The 17,173-nt window shown below is 40.6% G+C and overlaps 1 protein-coding gene across 5 annotated transcripts in view; it reads left to right on the plus strand.

Annotated features, from left to right (window-relative positions):
• The first annotated feature begins 1,459 nt into the window (after positions 1–1,459).
• The window catches only part of LOC115031515, a 64,367-nt gene continuing 48,653 nt past the window's right edge, over positions 1,460–17,173 (plus strand). For all 5 annotated transcript variants that reach the window (XR_003837157.1, XR_003837159.1, XR_003837158.1 and 2 more), the window contains exon 1: positions 1,460–1,578. The gene's annotated coding sequence lies outside the window, so the exon portion shown is untranslated. The remainder of the gene's footprint in view (positions 1,579–17,173) is intronic.

Raw genomic sequence — 17,173 nt, forward strand, 5'->3', positions numbered from 1 at the left:
CCAAGTCACACAGGTTGACTCTGACATGATGTATGCAGAACCTGAGTGGCTGATTCCAAGCTAGCCTGTTCCCTGCATCCCAGGCCCTCCACACTAGGAATGGAAACCATAAATTCTTTGCCTTTTACTGAGTAGCTATTAATACCAAACATGGTACCTCATATTCATTATGTTATTTGGTGTTGACAGCTGTGCTCTGAGAAAAAGGGGAAGGGGAGGGTTTTGCTCAGAGGACATGGCTGCTAAGTGGTAGATACAGATTGGGGTTCACTGACTCTGATTTTAGTTATTTTTTCTGCCCAGCTTTGCATGGTGTTCCACAACATCTTAAATTCCTATATGAGAGAACTCTTGGAATGTGCATGAATACGCGCACACATGCGCTCACATGTGCACAAGTCTGTACATAAAAGAACGAAAGACTCTCATTTACTACATATTAATCTATATGCAGATCTCCTGAAGCTGTAGCTTGCTCTTCTCATTCCTGGTAACTCTCCCTTCTTGTCTCATGCTTATCAGGGTTCCCATGGATTTTTGCACTTAGTACATTTCAGATATGGGATGTTGGGAAAGGGGCAGATGTGGCAGTAAACCTTTTAGAACAAGAAACAAAAGAGCAGAAGTGAGTAGTCCCCAGTGTTTATTCTGTCTCCTACTCTACATGATAAAACTAGTTTAGTGTCTTTGAATTTAAACTCCATGCCAATCAGATATACAGTAACCAGTGATTTTAAATGGAAATTACTTATTTCTAGACAGTTATGTAATTAGACCTAATCTAATTATTTAATTATTCTTCTAAGAGTAGCTTTCAAGACACTCAGGGCAGTTCATTGGGTAGAGACCTTATCTATTCTTATCTATCTTCTTGTTCTTTTGTTTCCTTCTTCACTTTTTGTTTTGTTTTGTATTATTAATATTATTTTTATAGAATATTACTGTGTAGCCCTGTTTGGGCTGGAACTCATTATTTAGACTATGCTGGCCTCAAACACACAGAGATCTGATTGTTCTTAGTAGGATTAAAGGTATACCACCGTACCTGGCATCTTGCCTAACATCTTTATGAGACAGGTTGGATCCAAGTCTTGCTACTTTTGGAAGATTAATAAACATCCGGTTTGAAACAACAAGAACTGAGTATATACAAATGATGAGATTGCTAATTTAATAAATTTGAGATTTAGAAATAACCATTCCAGTTCAGAGAGCCTACCAAGGTTTCAATAGAAGTAGAAAAAAAGAGTGTTTGGCCCTCTTATTGGAACTGGGTGGACAAGACCATCTCTCAGGATTTGCAGATATGCTATGAATCGTAACTTTCAAATTTTCATTGCTTGCCCTGTTTCTCAGGGAGCAGGGTGAGTGACCAAGGGTACAAAAGGGGCTGCTGAGCCCAGCTATGGCTTTGGATCTGAACCAGAGTCCTCCTCTCAGATCAAAGGGTAAGAGTCTTTCGATCTGTTGCCTTTTGAAGAACATGAAGAGGGGCATCAAAAATCATGGTGAATTTAAAGAGCAAGGCTTATTACAGACACCTGGGAAGCAGTTCTCAAGGGACACTCTGGCTGCCAGGTACCTGGGAGTATTTAATTAGAGGCCACCCATGAAAGAGGAGGAGGGAATGATAGAAAATGCCAACAGTGAAAAGTAGCAAAAAAAAAAAAAAATCCTATAAACTGGCTTGGGAATCGGCTGCCTGATTTCTCTCCCTTAGAAATGTGCCTTCCTAATTCTGCTTTGTTTGTTCCGATATTAAGAATTAGTTGGTTTTCCAGGAGTAGCTCGGAAGTTAAACTGAGGAGGGAGTTGGTTGAGGAGCATGCCAATTGGAATGTGGAACATGAAACATTTTCTGGCATTAGTATAGCAAAGCCATCCCCAGAGTTATTTTCATCTTAAAGAAAAGCATAATTGTGAACATGTCACTAGCCTCCCACACTGTGGGAAAGGTTTTAAACTGGTTTGAATGGGAGCTGTCCCTCAGACACTTGTGTCGCTGGACTTGGTCTCTAGCTCCTGGTGTGGTCATGGGATGTCATGGAAGATTTAGGGGATGGAGCCTCACTGGAGGAAGTGGGCCACTGTGGACAGGACATGCCTTGAAGTTTTTGAGCCTGGCGTTACTTTCTGTCTGCTGCCTTCTGCTTCCAGAGTGTGCATGCTATATGACCAGCTACCTCATAGTCCTGTGGACTGGAATAAACCTTCCTCCTTGAAGCTGCTCCTTGTCAGGTATTAAGTCTCAGCAATGAGAAAAGTAAAGTGTATGATTTCATTTATTTTGTTGAATGCTTGTGAGTCCTGCTTTGAGTATCTATGACTTTGTCATCACCCTTCTTGGAGACTATAGCAAACACTTGACTAGAGTTCTCACACCCAAGCACAAGTCCCTGGCAAATATAGGGGCTGGGAATACAGAGAACACTATTGTTTAGGATGGTCTTATTGTGTCGTGTTAAGGCAATAGCACAGGCTAGCTCTGAGGCATGTAAACTAAAGATGATGGGAACTTGAGGTTGTTAGGCTTTGAAAGTATTGTCAGTGGGTTTGACAGCCCTTTTCCCCTTCGTTCTCTCCATGTTTCCAACACTTTTTATTTTATTTTATTTTATTGAGGTAGAGGTTTATGTAGTTCAGTTTGGCTCACCTTTAACTCACTGTTTAGCTGAGGGTGACCTGGATCCTCCTGCCTTCACCTCACACATGGTGGGATAACAGACAGTGCTGGTTTATAGTGCTGGGGATCAGACCCAGGGCTTCCCAGATGCCGGGCCAGTGATCTATCAACTGACCTTAGCCCTCTTCCTTGGCTCCTCCTTCTTTTGAAAGAGTTTTTGAAATTTGATTAATTTCACATTTTAATGTTTCCTAAGTATGGGAAAACTCCAAAGTGGGCAAACATTTCTTAAGCTTATGTCTCTCCTACAAGTACGAATCTGAGATAAATGTAGAGATTCAGTTAAAACAGATTGACAAAATCAACATTCAATTGAGCAATGTTGAAGTGATGCATGAAAGGTCGATTCGATTTGGTCACCGTTCATAACTTTAGGTTACGTCAGCAGGTGACTCATCATACTTTTTAAAATCTTGCCTAGCTACTCTTGGGATGGACTAGATGACTCTGAGCCTTTACTTATACCACTGGAAATCATTGGAGAATGCTACCTGCTGGTACATCCTCTGATCATAAGATAAAGATAAGGATTCAGAATTCATTTTCTATCCTAGAGACAGCTTTGTTGTCTTAACAAGTATATAATTTATGGAAATACTTCACTCATGTGTATATGTGTGCTTGTGTGTGTGTTCTACCCAGTGTCTTCCTCAATGACTCTCCATTTTATGTTTTGAGGCAGAGTCTCTCACTGAACCTGAAGCTTACCCATTAGCTAGACTGACTGACCAGTGAGCCCCTGAGATTCTCTCCCATGCCAAGAGTTCAAGCATTAACGATTGACTATGTCTGGCTTTTTACCTGGATTTAGGGCATTGAACTCAGGTCCTCGTGTTTGTACAGCAAACACATTTCAGACTGAACTTTCACCCCAGAGCCCAAGGGCTACTTTTAATCAAACAAAATTAAAGATGGTGAAAACAGTTGGTAGGCCCTGGTGAGGCCAAGGAATGTGCATGCAGAGGTCCTGAAGATCAAGCTTCGTGAGCTCTAGATCCCTCATGCTCACTCACCTCTCTGCTGTCCTGTTGTTAGCAGTAGAGGAGTCTGAACTGGCCAAAAAAGGGAGCATTTCTCTTTTTAAAAATATAACTTTAAGTGTACACTAGAACATCTAGAAATAATTCTGAAACACAGAAATTTGAATATTTTTGTTGGTAGCACAGAGATGGTTGAGAAATACCTCTATATTCAATATTTCTCTACTGCTCTTTCTAGTTGGAGACATCTTGCAACACAAATGTAGGGCTCCTGTCTTATTTTGCTCCACTGAAGACCCAGGTAATAGAATGTGGAATAAAGACAGGTTAGGCTCAGCTTATTCTTCATGGACAGTCACCAAAACCATGCAAACCCTGGGATCAGGATCTTGCCTATCTTTGGTCTAATGATCTATGGTCAGCTAGGGCCAAGGTAAACCTCGGATTATTATTTCTTTAGGGACCAGAGGGACAAACAGAAGACAGAGGTCATGATCTGCTCCAGGGACAATGTCTCAGAGTTCAGGGGTGTGTCGTAACTTAGAACTGTGAGGCAAACAACAGGGAGAGAGGACGGAACAGGTCAGACAGGCAGGCAACAGAAACAAGGCTGAAGAGAATTCAGGGATGGCAGTAAGCAGGGTGGGGCGGGATAAAAATATCACCCACCAAGCAACTTAATTTCTTTGGGATCCAAGATATTTCTATTTTCTTTTTCAGATAGATCTCAAGTCTGCAAGATTGTCCTTGGTCTACTGGACACTTGCTAAGAAACCTGTAAAAAGATAAGAAGTAGGCGTGCCAGCACTCAGGAGTCAGAGGCAGGCGAATTTCTGAGTTCCAGGCCAGCCAGGTCTACAGAGTGAGTTCCAGGACAGCTAGGGCTATACAGAGAAACCCTGTCTCAAAAAACAAAAACAAAACAAAACAAAAAAAAAAAAACCCAAGAAGAAGAAGAAGTAGGTGTGGCTTTCCTTACTGTGAAGAGTTTAAAATTATTGCTATTTAAAATGTTTTAATATTTTTTTATTTACTCCTCCTCCTTGTGAGTTTGTATGTGTGTGTGTGTGTGTGTGTGTGTGTGTGTGTGTGTGTGTTTGTAGGGGGTCACAAGCATATCACAGCACATGTATACAGATCAGAGGACAACTTGCAGGAGTCTCATCCTACCATGCAGGTTCCATAGATCTGACTTAAAGTTGCCACTCTTGATGGCAGGTAACTTTACCCACTGAACCATCTTGCCAGCCCTTGAAATTGTTTTGCAGAGAAGACTGGAGAATAAAATGGGGTTGACAAAAATCAACTTCTCCCTCAGGCTTTCTGCCTTTCCTCTTAAGACTAGAGAATCCTCTGCAGTCTCCACAGATGGGAGGTCCAACTGCACGGGATTCCAGGACTCACCTCTAAGAAAATATGTACATCTTGGAACATGTGAATCTTGTCTTCCAAGAGTCCTCCCCTCCTACATCCCTACCTTACAAGCTCCTGTGGGCTTCACGTAAGATTATGTACTGTTCCCCCGTGTCACATGCCATATATGTACGTATGCGTGTTTTAGTGATGGATACCCATCCTATACCATCTCTAATAGAAATATTAAATTTTGTCTTACCTAAAATTTATTTCTAAGTGATATGCTTTTATCTGACACTTTACACTTAAAACACTTTTTTTTTGTGGTTTCTAACAGCTCTATTTGATTAGCTCCCCCTGTTCATAGTGAGAAATAATTTTTGCTGGTTTATTAATTTACTTATTTAGGAGGCTTGAAAGAGAACCTCCAACGTTCAAGGCTAGCACTGCAACTGTGAGCCCTATCCCTCACCCTGCCTGGAAATGTTCCATGAGGCGGGGAACACGCTTTCAGAGAAGGGGAGAGCTTCTACGATTTACCTCAGAGCTGTAAGATCTAGAATGTCAACATCTGTCTAATCAACCAGCTCTTTAAGACAATGCTTGGGTAGAAGATAAGCCCTCGGTCCCATTCAGCTTTATCAGTTATAATACCTGAAGAAGAATTAGCCGTTCTGTTTTGATAGAATGATGAGTGTGGGGCATATTCATTTCCCCCCCAGAAATATTTGGGGGATTTGCAAGCTTAAGGGTAAACAGGTTGTTTTGTTTGAGGGACCTCCTTTGAGTTAAGAAGGGTTCATCTGCCGACATTAGCTGGAGATTAAAGAGGGATTGCCATTACCTCGCACCATCCAAGATTCATGGGAACTTGACTGGGCAGGCTCCACCTTGACTTGGCACCTTTTACACACCCAGTCACAGACCATCCAGGTTGGCGATGCTAGCTGCTCTGTTTTTGCAGAAGCTGACAAATGTTCAGCAGGGAAAATAGAAAGCTAAAGAAGGATAAGGAAGTCTAGCCTAAGGAAGGATGGACTGTTTGTTTGTTTGTTTTTGTTTTTTCCAGACAGGCGTGTGTGTGTGTGTGTAACCCTGGCTGTCCTAGAACTTACTTTATAGATGAGGCCAGAACTCACAGAGATCCACCTGCCTCTGCATCCCAAGTGCTGGGATTAAAGGGGTAGCGCCACCACCTCCTGGCTAGACTTCTTGATACCCAGATCTGCTAAGGAATCTTAAGACATAAAGGAGAAATATGTTGGGGAAGGGGACATTGATTTTTTTTCATAATGTTTTATTTTCTGTTTATCATCCTTCCCTGACTTCTAACTTTTCACACATGCCTCTTGAAAACAATTTATCCTTGATGTTCTAATCGGCTACTTGGGACAATGAGTTAGGTTTACCTAGGAACCCCTCAGAATAAAGATGAGTTTACATTTTTAAAAACGGAAACAGCTGGATAGCCCCAGCCAGGCAGGGATGTGGCTTTTCATTAGCAAAGGGAAACAGCAGGGCCCAGAGAGAACAACTGGGCTGGCAGCCACCACAGGGAAAAGAAAAGGAAATGCGCCATCATAAAGAACTAATCGTGAAAAATGGAAAGTGAGATGGAGCCAAGATCAACAGGCAATAAATAGATCTGGAAGCAGGAGAGACTAAGAGGCAAGCAAAGTGGGGCTCAGAACAAGGGCAATGAGATCAGGAGCATTCAAACCACTGGGAAGTCCTCTAGATGTGTCTGAAGATGCCATCAAATCCAGCCTGGGTCATTACTGAGTCTGTTTCAGGGCATGAGCTAACAAAAGTAAAATGGAACGAGAGGTAGAAATTTGATGTGTAATATATTTCTGACTGACTGCTTTCTGCTTTTTTTTTTCAACAAAATAAAGAAATCCTATGTAATATATCCTGGTGGTTGGAAGGGAGAGATCAGTTTGACTCTGTAGTTGGAAAACTGTATCCAAACAGTAAGCTAGGGTCTCATTAGGGGCTCTACAGGCCTAATTTTTTAGTGTGTGTTCATATACGTATGTATGTGAATATGTGTGCACACGCAAGTGTATATGTGTGTGTATGATGGTATTGAGGCACATGCGTGGCAAGGGTGTGAAGGTCCAGAGGACAACTTTAGGAAATGCATTCTCTCCTTTTGCCAGGTAGAGCCTAGAGTTGGAAGTCAGGTAGGTAGATTTGGTCTTTATCTACTGTGCTGGGTAGTTTTTATGGTAACTTTACAAAAGCTGGTGTCAGTTTGGAAGAGGAAATGTCAATTAAAAAAATGCCCCGCCAGACTGGCTTATTGGCAAGACTATGTTGCATTTCTTTGATTGATAATTGATGTGGGAGAGCCTGCTCACCAGCCAAGAGCGTGCTACCTCTGGGCTGGTGGTCCTGAGTTGTCTAAGAAGGCAGAGTGAGCAAGTCATGAGGAGCAAGCCAATAAGCAGCATCCCGCCATGATCTGTGTATCAGCTCTTGTCTCCCGATCCTGCTCTATTTGAGTTTCTGCCCCAACTTCCCTCAGTGATGGACTGTGATATGAAAGCCAAAATACACTCTTTCTTCCCCAGGTTGCTTTTCATGATGTCTGTCAGAGCACTGAAAAGCTAACTAAGGAGTTCGCCAAACCTTTGCACCAGGTAGCTTCTAGTTTCTGTCAGTTGTCTCACCTCCTACTTTATCTGTGGAATAATTATGCAGTGTCCATTTGTGAAGGGATGATGGGTCAGGACTACATCTCTAAACAGTCTCAGGTGAACTAGCATGACTTTAAGGAGAGCCTAAGAGAAAAACTCAAGCCTCATCTGACAATCATCCTGAAATTTGTGAACAATATGAGCAAACATGCAAAGGTGACCAACATTTCAGGCTTTTCCAGGAAGAAAAGTGTTCCCTAATTATTTCAGCTTTATATTGGTTATGGATACTACCTCACCAATGAGATGGCATTGACCTATCATTTTTTTTTGAGGGGGATGCTTATAAGTTTTTTTCTTTTAAAATTAGTTTTTAATGGCAGCATTTGTTTAAGGAGGAAAATGCTTGGTAGTGTCTTCTGGAATGCACATTAATCTTGTTAATGACATTGCAGTTCATGGTTGGCCAGACATAACTTTAGAATCAACCTTTTTGTCTTTTTCTTTTCTCTTTCTTTCTTTCTTTCTTTCTTTCTTTCTTTCTTTCTTTCTTTCTTTCTTTCTTTCTTTCTTCCTTCCTTCCTTCNTTCTTTCTTTCTTCCTTCCTTCCTTCCTTCCTTCCTTCCTTCCTTCCTTCCTTCCTTCCTTCCTTTCTTTCTTTCTTTCTTTCTTTCTTTCTTTCTTTGTAGTTATACTTCAGAAATAAAGCCAGGGAGTTAAAGATACATGAAGAGTCTATGAAGACAGGATACAGGATTTCCTATGATTTTATGTTGTTCTTAATTAGGAAGTATATTGGCAACACATGCTAACATATGTTAGTATGATTAGTTATAGCCAAATAACTGTTTTATATTACAACTCTGAATTCCATGCTTCCTTGGAAACCATCCTGCTCTGTTCATGGCTCACCAAGTCCTCTCACAAGGTATCTTGAGGGCCAACTTTCTCTTGGCTCCCTGAGAAACATGACTTGGACTCTGTTCCCCTATAAAGTCATCTACAGCGTGAGAGGAGATGGAAGTGTTGAGGGGAGAGATGCCTTCTCATTCTGGAATTGTTTTGCATGTGGTAACAAGTGGCTCTTTACTAGTAACTGAACTTGAACTCAGAGTTGAAAATCAAGACAGTGTTCTTGCAGCTGTGTTTCTTTTTGTCTTGATGAAGGAGATTCTAAGGCAAGGTGATATGCAGTCTAGCATAATAAGTGATAAATTAGGTGCATATACCAGGAAAGTAGTTTGCTATATACAGGGAACAATATACAACTGTGATCATTGAAACTGGTTTTGGCAGTACTAGGAAGTTGGACACAACGTAAATGTTTATCACAAGGGAATGGAGAAATATATTGTGATCTGGTGACTCCTGGAGGAACACTGAGAACTAGAGTCTCCACTACTTGTAACAATGGGGCCAGGCTCTTACTGCCACAAAACACAGGGGGAAATTATCATGTTTCAGAATATAAACATTATAATATCATTTGATATTTTTTAAAGACAAGGTTTTATGTTTTCTAGGGTATATGTAAAAAATGTAAACATTTCATGTACATCAAGGTATACAGCAGATCTAAATTCTTTTGTCTCTGACAAGCTGAGAAAAGAAAAATAGCTAAGAAGGTCAAAGAGAATTTTTAATCTCTAGTAGTCTGTAGTACTAGTGGGAATAGTCATTCTCTATTTCTAAAGTTAGAAACAAATTGAAAAAGGTAGACCAAGCGAATGATGATGAATTAATCTCCTGAAATAGAAAAACAAGATACCTTTCCTATCTTGGATCTTACATTCCATTCTGACTATATCATACCCACTGTGACTCCTGGGATAATTAGTGCATAGATTGTCTTATCTGTGTTTGACAAATATTAAGAAAAGTTTTCTTTAAAATTTGAGTTATATCATATGTATGATTCTTTTGCCTGTGAGAATGTATGTGCACCTTGTGCTTCCCTCGTGCTTGTGGAGACCAGGAGAAGACCTCAGATCTCCTGAAACTGGAGTTATGCATGATTGTGAGCTGCCATATGAGTGCTGGTGACAGAACCCTGGGCCTCTGCAAGAGAAGCAAGTACTCTTAAGTCCTGAGCCATCTCTCCAGTTGTAAAACAAGGTTTTCTAACCATGCATATTTCCTTGCTGTCTCACAGAAATTTTATACCCAGCTGAAGTAACACAGCAGCTCCTCTGTACCTGTGACTCAGTTGGAGACTGCTCTCTTTTTAAAACACCACTGAATCAGTGAAACTCAATTCTTTTTTTTTTTTTTTTTTGGTTTTCCAAGACAGGATTTCTCTGTGTAGCCCTGGCTGTCCTGGAACTCACTCTGTAGACCAGGCTGGCCTCGAACTCAGAAATTCACCTGCCTCTGCCTCCCAAGTGCTAGGATTAAAGGCGTGCATCACCACACCCAGTGAAACTCAATTCTTAATGCAATCCTGGGCTATCTGTTTACTTTGCTAGGAACACATAAAAAACTCTCTGTTTTTTTATTTCGTCAGTGCCCTCATACATGCTGATTCTGCTTTCTGGGACAATCTTCCTTTGGTTTTCACATATCTTCTTCCTTTACTCTGGTCAAGTCTTTTCAACTGCCAATCACCATTCTTGTTCCTACTTGCAGTTATTTGTTTTTAATCCACCCTTCACTTTCCTCTCCTCTTGTCTAGATGTGCATTTTAGGAGGAAGAGGATTAGGTTTTGTTTTTGCTACTGTCCCTTAAGACCTAGAGCCACGTGAGGAACATAGAAGATGATCAACAAATACTCTGCTCAAGGAATTAACAAGCCTGTGGTATTTTGTTGTTGTTGTTATTTTTTTTGCACATCTAGTGTTAACTGTTTTAAAGCATTTGGAATTATTTAGTCAATTCTATGCATTTTATATGCAAAACTCTTATTCTTACTAAGACTCAGCCCTACATCTAAATTGCCTTTTTCTTGTAAGTAATTCCATTCTGTACATGGGCTCAAAATATATTCCATAAAAAAGCTGTAGTGAACAAAACCAGCTCTCCCATACTGAGAAGCAGGGCTATTTCTATATTCTTAAATGAAGACCTTTACCAAATATATCAGCTCTTTTGTAAACCATGAAATGAAATGACTGGCTATCAGAAGTAATTTTGCAAAGAAAACCTGTCATCTTCAGAGCAGTAAAATCTCTATAAAACCACATAAACTAATTACCAGGTTAAGCAAAATCACTGGAATACATCAGGGCCTTCTCTTGTCTCCAGGGCAGATATAGTACAGTAATTCCCTAATAGTCACTCTGGGAAGATCCTGTAATGGGTGGGATGAACTTGTTATAATCTGTTCACTCAGTTTTGGTCCTGAGAGTTATAAAGAGAATATCAGTGGAAGATCACAGAACACAGAAGAGATGCCTATTAATTTTGCATGACACTAGCTGGCCTTGGCAGACATTTGAGTCATGAGCTCAGAGGAACCCAGGTGGTGGTAGCACACTCATTTGTTCTGCTCAGATTTTGAATATAGATATTATGTACATGGTTGCATACATATTACATGCTTATATGAGCCAGAGGAGGAGAGGTGTGCATGAACACACACACACATGAGAGGGGGAGAGAGAGAGAGAGAGAGAGAGAGAGAGAGAGAGAGAGAGAGAGAAGACAAAGTGACAGAGAAACAGAGACAGAGCTACAGTATAACAGAGACAGAGACACAAAGACACAGGGACAGAAAAATGATGACTATAACTGAACCCCAGGACCTTATACATGCTAAGCAATCGCTATACCACTGAGCAACACCCCTATCCCTCAGCGGATGGTTATCACTCTTGAAGGCTGTTTGAATATGCCTCTTACCCCTCATCAAAGAGGAAAAGACAATATTTTGTTTATAGCACTTTTATGTTAGGTCATTGAGATACTTTTTGCTCAAAAAAAAAAAAACCAACAAACAACAAACAATTAAACAAAACAACCAAATACTAGAGGCCTCCTCAAAATAACAGATTTTGTTTCTTTGATTTACTAAAACATGATGTTTAAGTAGGTTTGTTGATAACTCAAGGTAAATCAGAGGGTTAAGCTCAACGCAGTGGAACATTGACTGTTTTACTTTAATTAAATACTAAGATGACTAAATTGATGGCCTTCTTTTCTCAAGTTCTGATCCAATCTTATGCTCAACACAGATAATAGTCATAGTTCATCATTCAAGGTTGTGAGTGGTTGTATTGTTAAGTCTCCCTCATGTATCATGTAGGTAAGCACTGTCCTGTTTGCCTTACTATGCCACATCCAGTGAATGGAGTGGTTGAATTGCTCTGAAGAGAGACCTATCAGGAATCCCCATTTGCAGCTATTTCTTTTTAGGGATTTAAATTAGATACATTTATTTTTTCAGAAAATTGCTACTCCTCGGATTCATTACATGCAAAGGTTGATTTCCTCATGCTGATCTCTACCCTGGCTGGAGGCTGTGATTCATGAACACTGGAAAGAACCAGATTGCATAGAAGCATGGGGATTGGCCTCTAAGCTCAAGGATCATACAGGGGGACAAAAATTATATGACATATTCACAGCTATTTGTCTAAATACCTCCTGCAATAAACCCAGATTGCACCCCCTCCCAATTAACATTGAAGTATATCTTTGAGCTGAGTTGTTTTTTCTTCTGTGTTTGAGCCTGCCACTGCCTGGCTAGGCTGTGAGTCCCTTTGGATTTGATAATGAGGTTCAGGACAGGAGCATACATAGCCCCCACTAAGCATGTCACCCCTATTTAGCACCTTTTCCAGGATGGCAGCCACTATTGTTTTATTATGTCCCTGATCAGCTGTCACTATTCATAAAGTAATCACTGCCATTAACACGTCATGCCTCAAGCCATCTGCTGCAGCATGGCACATACCAAGCTGTTGGTTCCCAGGAAAGCAGGTGTCACCTAAGAGTGACAATATCACTATTGCCAGAGCAAAGGTAGGAGGTCATTGTGGTGAGAGGGTATGTAGCATCAAATAATTCAGTTTGTGTGTGTGTGTGTGCGTGCGCATGCATGCGTGCACGCGTGCGCACTCAATACCATTTCTTGCTCAACTTGAAGAAGGCTAACATATGAAGTTTTTATATGAGATACTTCCTAACATTAGTCAGTTCTGGAAACAAAAATGCGGTTGTATGTGTCAATAATAGATCTAGATTGTAAGATGTCTTCAACACTCAAGTTGCAGTGAAGCCGAAGGCACATTTGCCAAGCCTTTCAAATTCATGCAGTCTTTATGTGGCAAACATTTATTGAGCATATATTAAGTGATGGACACTCTCTATTAAGAGAGATGGGGCTGGTCCAGTCATAATATGAAATCTTTACTTTATCCTATTTTCTTTACATTTTAAGGGTGAGAATCAAACTCAGGGCCTTGTACTTGAGTGCCAGATACTACCTCTTAGCTAAATCCTCAACCCAGAAATATCTACTAAAAAATAAAAGTCCTTAATGTATGCAATGGGCTCCCCTGATTGCCACTGCATTCCTGATTCTTATTCTACCTTAATACTTCACTTGATTTGGGACAACTTTATGTTTCTAATAACTTTCCATGTTGACTGGATTTTATGGGGATAAGAAACTTGCTTTGGAACATTATAATGATTGAATAAAACCTACTAGACAAGATTGGGCACAGTCAGAGTGATATGGCCAGAGAGGAACAATAAAGCTTGCCCCAGTAGACAATGCCTCCATAGGATAATGAGTTATTTATACCACTCTGTTATGAAAGGGATTTACATTTCCCCAAATATGGATGGAGTTAACCATTTAACTGAAGACTTTTAATTAAGTGTCATGAGAAGTGTCATTAAGTGATTCTATAGAGCGACAAGGATTAGGTTTCTGGTTTCCTTCATTCAGAAAATTCAGTTATCTTAGCTACCTAAAACCTCCAGTTAAATACATACGTATAAAGCTGTAACTAGAGCAGCTGCTTCTGCCTCTATTGTACTCAACTTTGCTTCTCTTCCAGGAGTAAAAAATCCTGTGCAAGAATGGATTTACAACACCTCAGTTACCCTCTGCAACACTTTCCCACTCTCCCACGGACTTGTGTGAATATTTGGCTGCCTGGATGGTGCCTTATTTTAATACATTTTATCTTACAGAGTTGAGGATTGAACCAGAGGCCTCACACATGCTAGAAAAGTGCTCTACAATGATGCTGTATCCCCAGCTAGGTTGTGCTTTTATGTATAAACATAATAGCTCTACTTACTGTACTGCATCCATGTACACATTTCACTGATGGCACGAGAGACATTTCAAGGGTAAATTTGTCATATCCTCAAAAATCTATGGAGTAAATTCCTTGACTACGAACCTAGTCAGAGTGAGGCATAATTTGATTTTCTATAGAATATAATCTTATGCACCATCAGAATCACCAATGCAATAAAGCCAAGAATAGTTGGGTAACTGTGTGATTTCTGGCTGCTACCAGTTTGCTAGAGGTAGGCATGTAGATGGCATAGACAATAATGGTGTCACACATGGCTTAATGAATTTTCATAATAGCCAGGGAATTGGTATATTATCTGTAGCAAAGTCTTGATGACCTTATTGGATTGGTTCTCAAAATATTACATGGCCTTGTGGCTTTTTCAGAATGACTACAAGGGCAGAGAGGAACCTGGGTTCTACCACCAACGCAAGGACTGACTAGTGCTGGTCTCAGAAGGGCAGCAGCTACTGGCTGGTAGATACTGGGATGACTCTTATGTCTGCTAAATTTATGTTTTCAAAAGATTCTGTGTGTGTGTGTTAGGGGTCCTAGTGTGGGTGGGATTTTGTTATGGTGTATGTGGAGGTCAGAGCCCAGCCTCAGGTATGGGTCCACTCCATCCACCTTGTTTGGAACAGGGTCTTTATTGTTAGCTGGTGAGACGCAGGGCTAGCTGTCTCCTCCTTCTCCTCCTACCTCACCATGGAAGGCTGAGATTATGGATGGGTTCTGCACTTGGTGATGAGTTCTAGAGATTCAGGCTTGTGAAGCACTTTCCCCTTAGAACCATCTCCCTACCCTAAAATTTTATAGTTTTGAAAAGACACTAAGCTTCTGTGAATTCTGGATAATATTCAAGACTCTTTTATTATTTCTTTGTGCCCAAGGAAGGAAGAACCCAAGGACTTCAAGACAACAGGCAGGGGGCTCGGAGCACAGTGAGAACTAGGGAAATAAGCAAGCAAGCTTTGCCTCAGGAACAAACTTGCTCTGCCTTTGTGTGACCTACTTGTACCTAAGTGGGAGGCTGGCTGAGCAAAGTACATTCATAGGCTGTGAACTGTTTTTTGATAGATGGTTCTGTATCACCTCTTTGATGTCTTCCTGGAAAACTGTGCTGGTCATTTTGCTCCTGGGTGTCTGTCAGCCAGGATGAATCAAGTTTTCTTTGAGGAGAAACCTCCAGCCTGCCAATTTCCTGCCACAGCTCTGTCTCAACCCACCTATCTACCCACCCACCCACCCAACTCCTCACCCTAAGTCCAGAAGTCCAACTCTAAAGAGTTGTTGGGATGACATGGAAATATTTGTGATCTATAAAATAAGTCCATACTTACAATATTGCTTACAGTATTTATCAAAACAAAATGTACAAAATACAATGTATTTGCTTATTAAACTACTAATTAATATCTATAAGTACACACACATTTGGTATGTGATAAGCACTGTATAGATATAACTAGTTACTATTACAAAGTAAAATCAAGTCAATACAGTAAGCTTAAGCAATGATTGGAAGTTTGAAGCTTCGTGGTGAAGGGCAAGAAGGCTTGGCTGAGTCGATTGCAGAATATTTTGAAGGGAAGGTCTTGACGTGGGTGCCATTTGAACTGGCCAGTGGGAGCGAGAAGAGTTTGTTGGGGGGAAATGGCACAAAGATTTGAACTGTTAAGGAGATGCTTTCTGCATTCTGTATACCATGATGCTTTTCGGCTTGCCTTTAATGCCGTCTTATATATTCCTTAAGCTATTTGCCCATTTTTATGTGTACACGATCCTCTGACCTGCTATTTGGATTCTCTTTATGGGCCTAAGCCTTTTTTAAAAAGGTCTAATTAATACCATTATTCATTTGTGAGTATGGCTAATAACTGTCTTATGGTTATTATATAATGATTTTAAGGCTTTGCTTATTCAAAACCAACTTCTCTGATCCTTAATTATGGGCATATTCTTGGATTTAATTTATTATTGATATCTCTCTTCTCTCCCTTCTTTCTCTCTTGACTGAGTGGCCATGGGAAACGGATAAGAAAAGGAGAAAGGAAGCTTGTTAGAAATATTGTATACAACTGCTTACTATTTTAACTATTTTTAGATTTATCTGTTTTATGTTACATGTATGAATGTTTTGCCTGTTTGTATATGTGTGCCTCATGTATATACCTAGTGCCTGAGGCAGTCAGAAGAAGGCCTTTGATCTCCTGACAGTGGACTGGCATATGGTTATGAGGTATGGTGTGAGTGCTAGGAACTGAACCCAGCTCCTTTGCTAGAGCAAAAGTGCTATTAGGCGCAGAGCCAGTCCTCTAATCCTACTCTATTGCTTATTAAATTTTTCTGATTATTTTTTATTCAAAAGTAATACTTGAGACCTCATGATTTAAGGTTAGAGTACAAGAATGCCATCCTCTTTGAAGTAAAAAGAATGACAGGCTATTTGCTAGCCTTGGTGGACTTCTTTTGGTTTGGGTGGTAATCTATGTCTACATTCATAAAGGGAATGTCACTTTTCCTTTGGGGACTCAACCCTGATGATCTCAATCCACATAATGTAGGTGCTTGGTTGAGTCTTCTCTCTAAACTCTCTAAGTTGCTGCTCGTACCTCAGCTGTGCCTTGAGGTCCTTACTCTAGGGAAGCTGAGTATTGAGGGGAGGGAGGCAAAAGTAGGAATTATCTTGAACTATTTGTTGTTTGTTTGTGTGTTTGTTTGCTGTTTGTTGTTGTTTTCCCTGTGAGCAATCTTTTGGGGATGCTCATTTTGAATGTCTTTACCCTGAGACTGGAGGCTTTCTGGTTCCCATAGTCATCCTACAATCACAGAGTGCCTAGCAGTCTTGCAATGATCTACCTCTCTTATGCTTCACCTAGTCAGAATCTAGGTAGTAGGACCAAGAAATCAATAAGAAATGCAAATCCATTGGTATGGGGAGTTGACGCAGTTGGTAAAGAGTTTTCACATATGCAGGAGAGCTAGATAGTAAATTCCCAACACCCACATGAAGCTGGGTGTGGCACTGGGCACCAGAAATTGCAGTGCCAAGAAGGAAGAGACTGGAGGATCCCATGAGCTCACTGCCTAGCCATTCTACCCGAATCTGTAAGACATCCAATCTCAAAAAATATAAGGTGCGGAGGGATCAGAGAGGACACTTGGCATCGAAGTCTGACCTCCGTGTATATGTGTCTTCTCTCTCTCTCTCTCTCTCTCTCTCTCTCTCTCTCTCTCTCTCTCTCACACACACACAC

This window comes from Mus caroli, chromosome 7 (assembly GCF_900094665.2).
Source record: "Mus caroli chromosome 7, CAROLI_EIJ_v1.1, whole genome shotgun sequence".
NCBI lineage: Eukaryota > Metazoa > Chordata > Mammalia > Rodentia > Muridae > Mus > Mus caroli.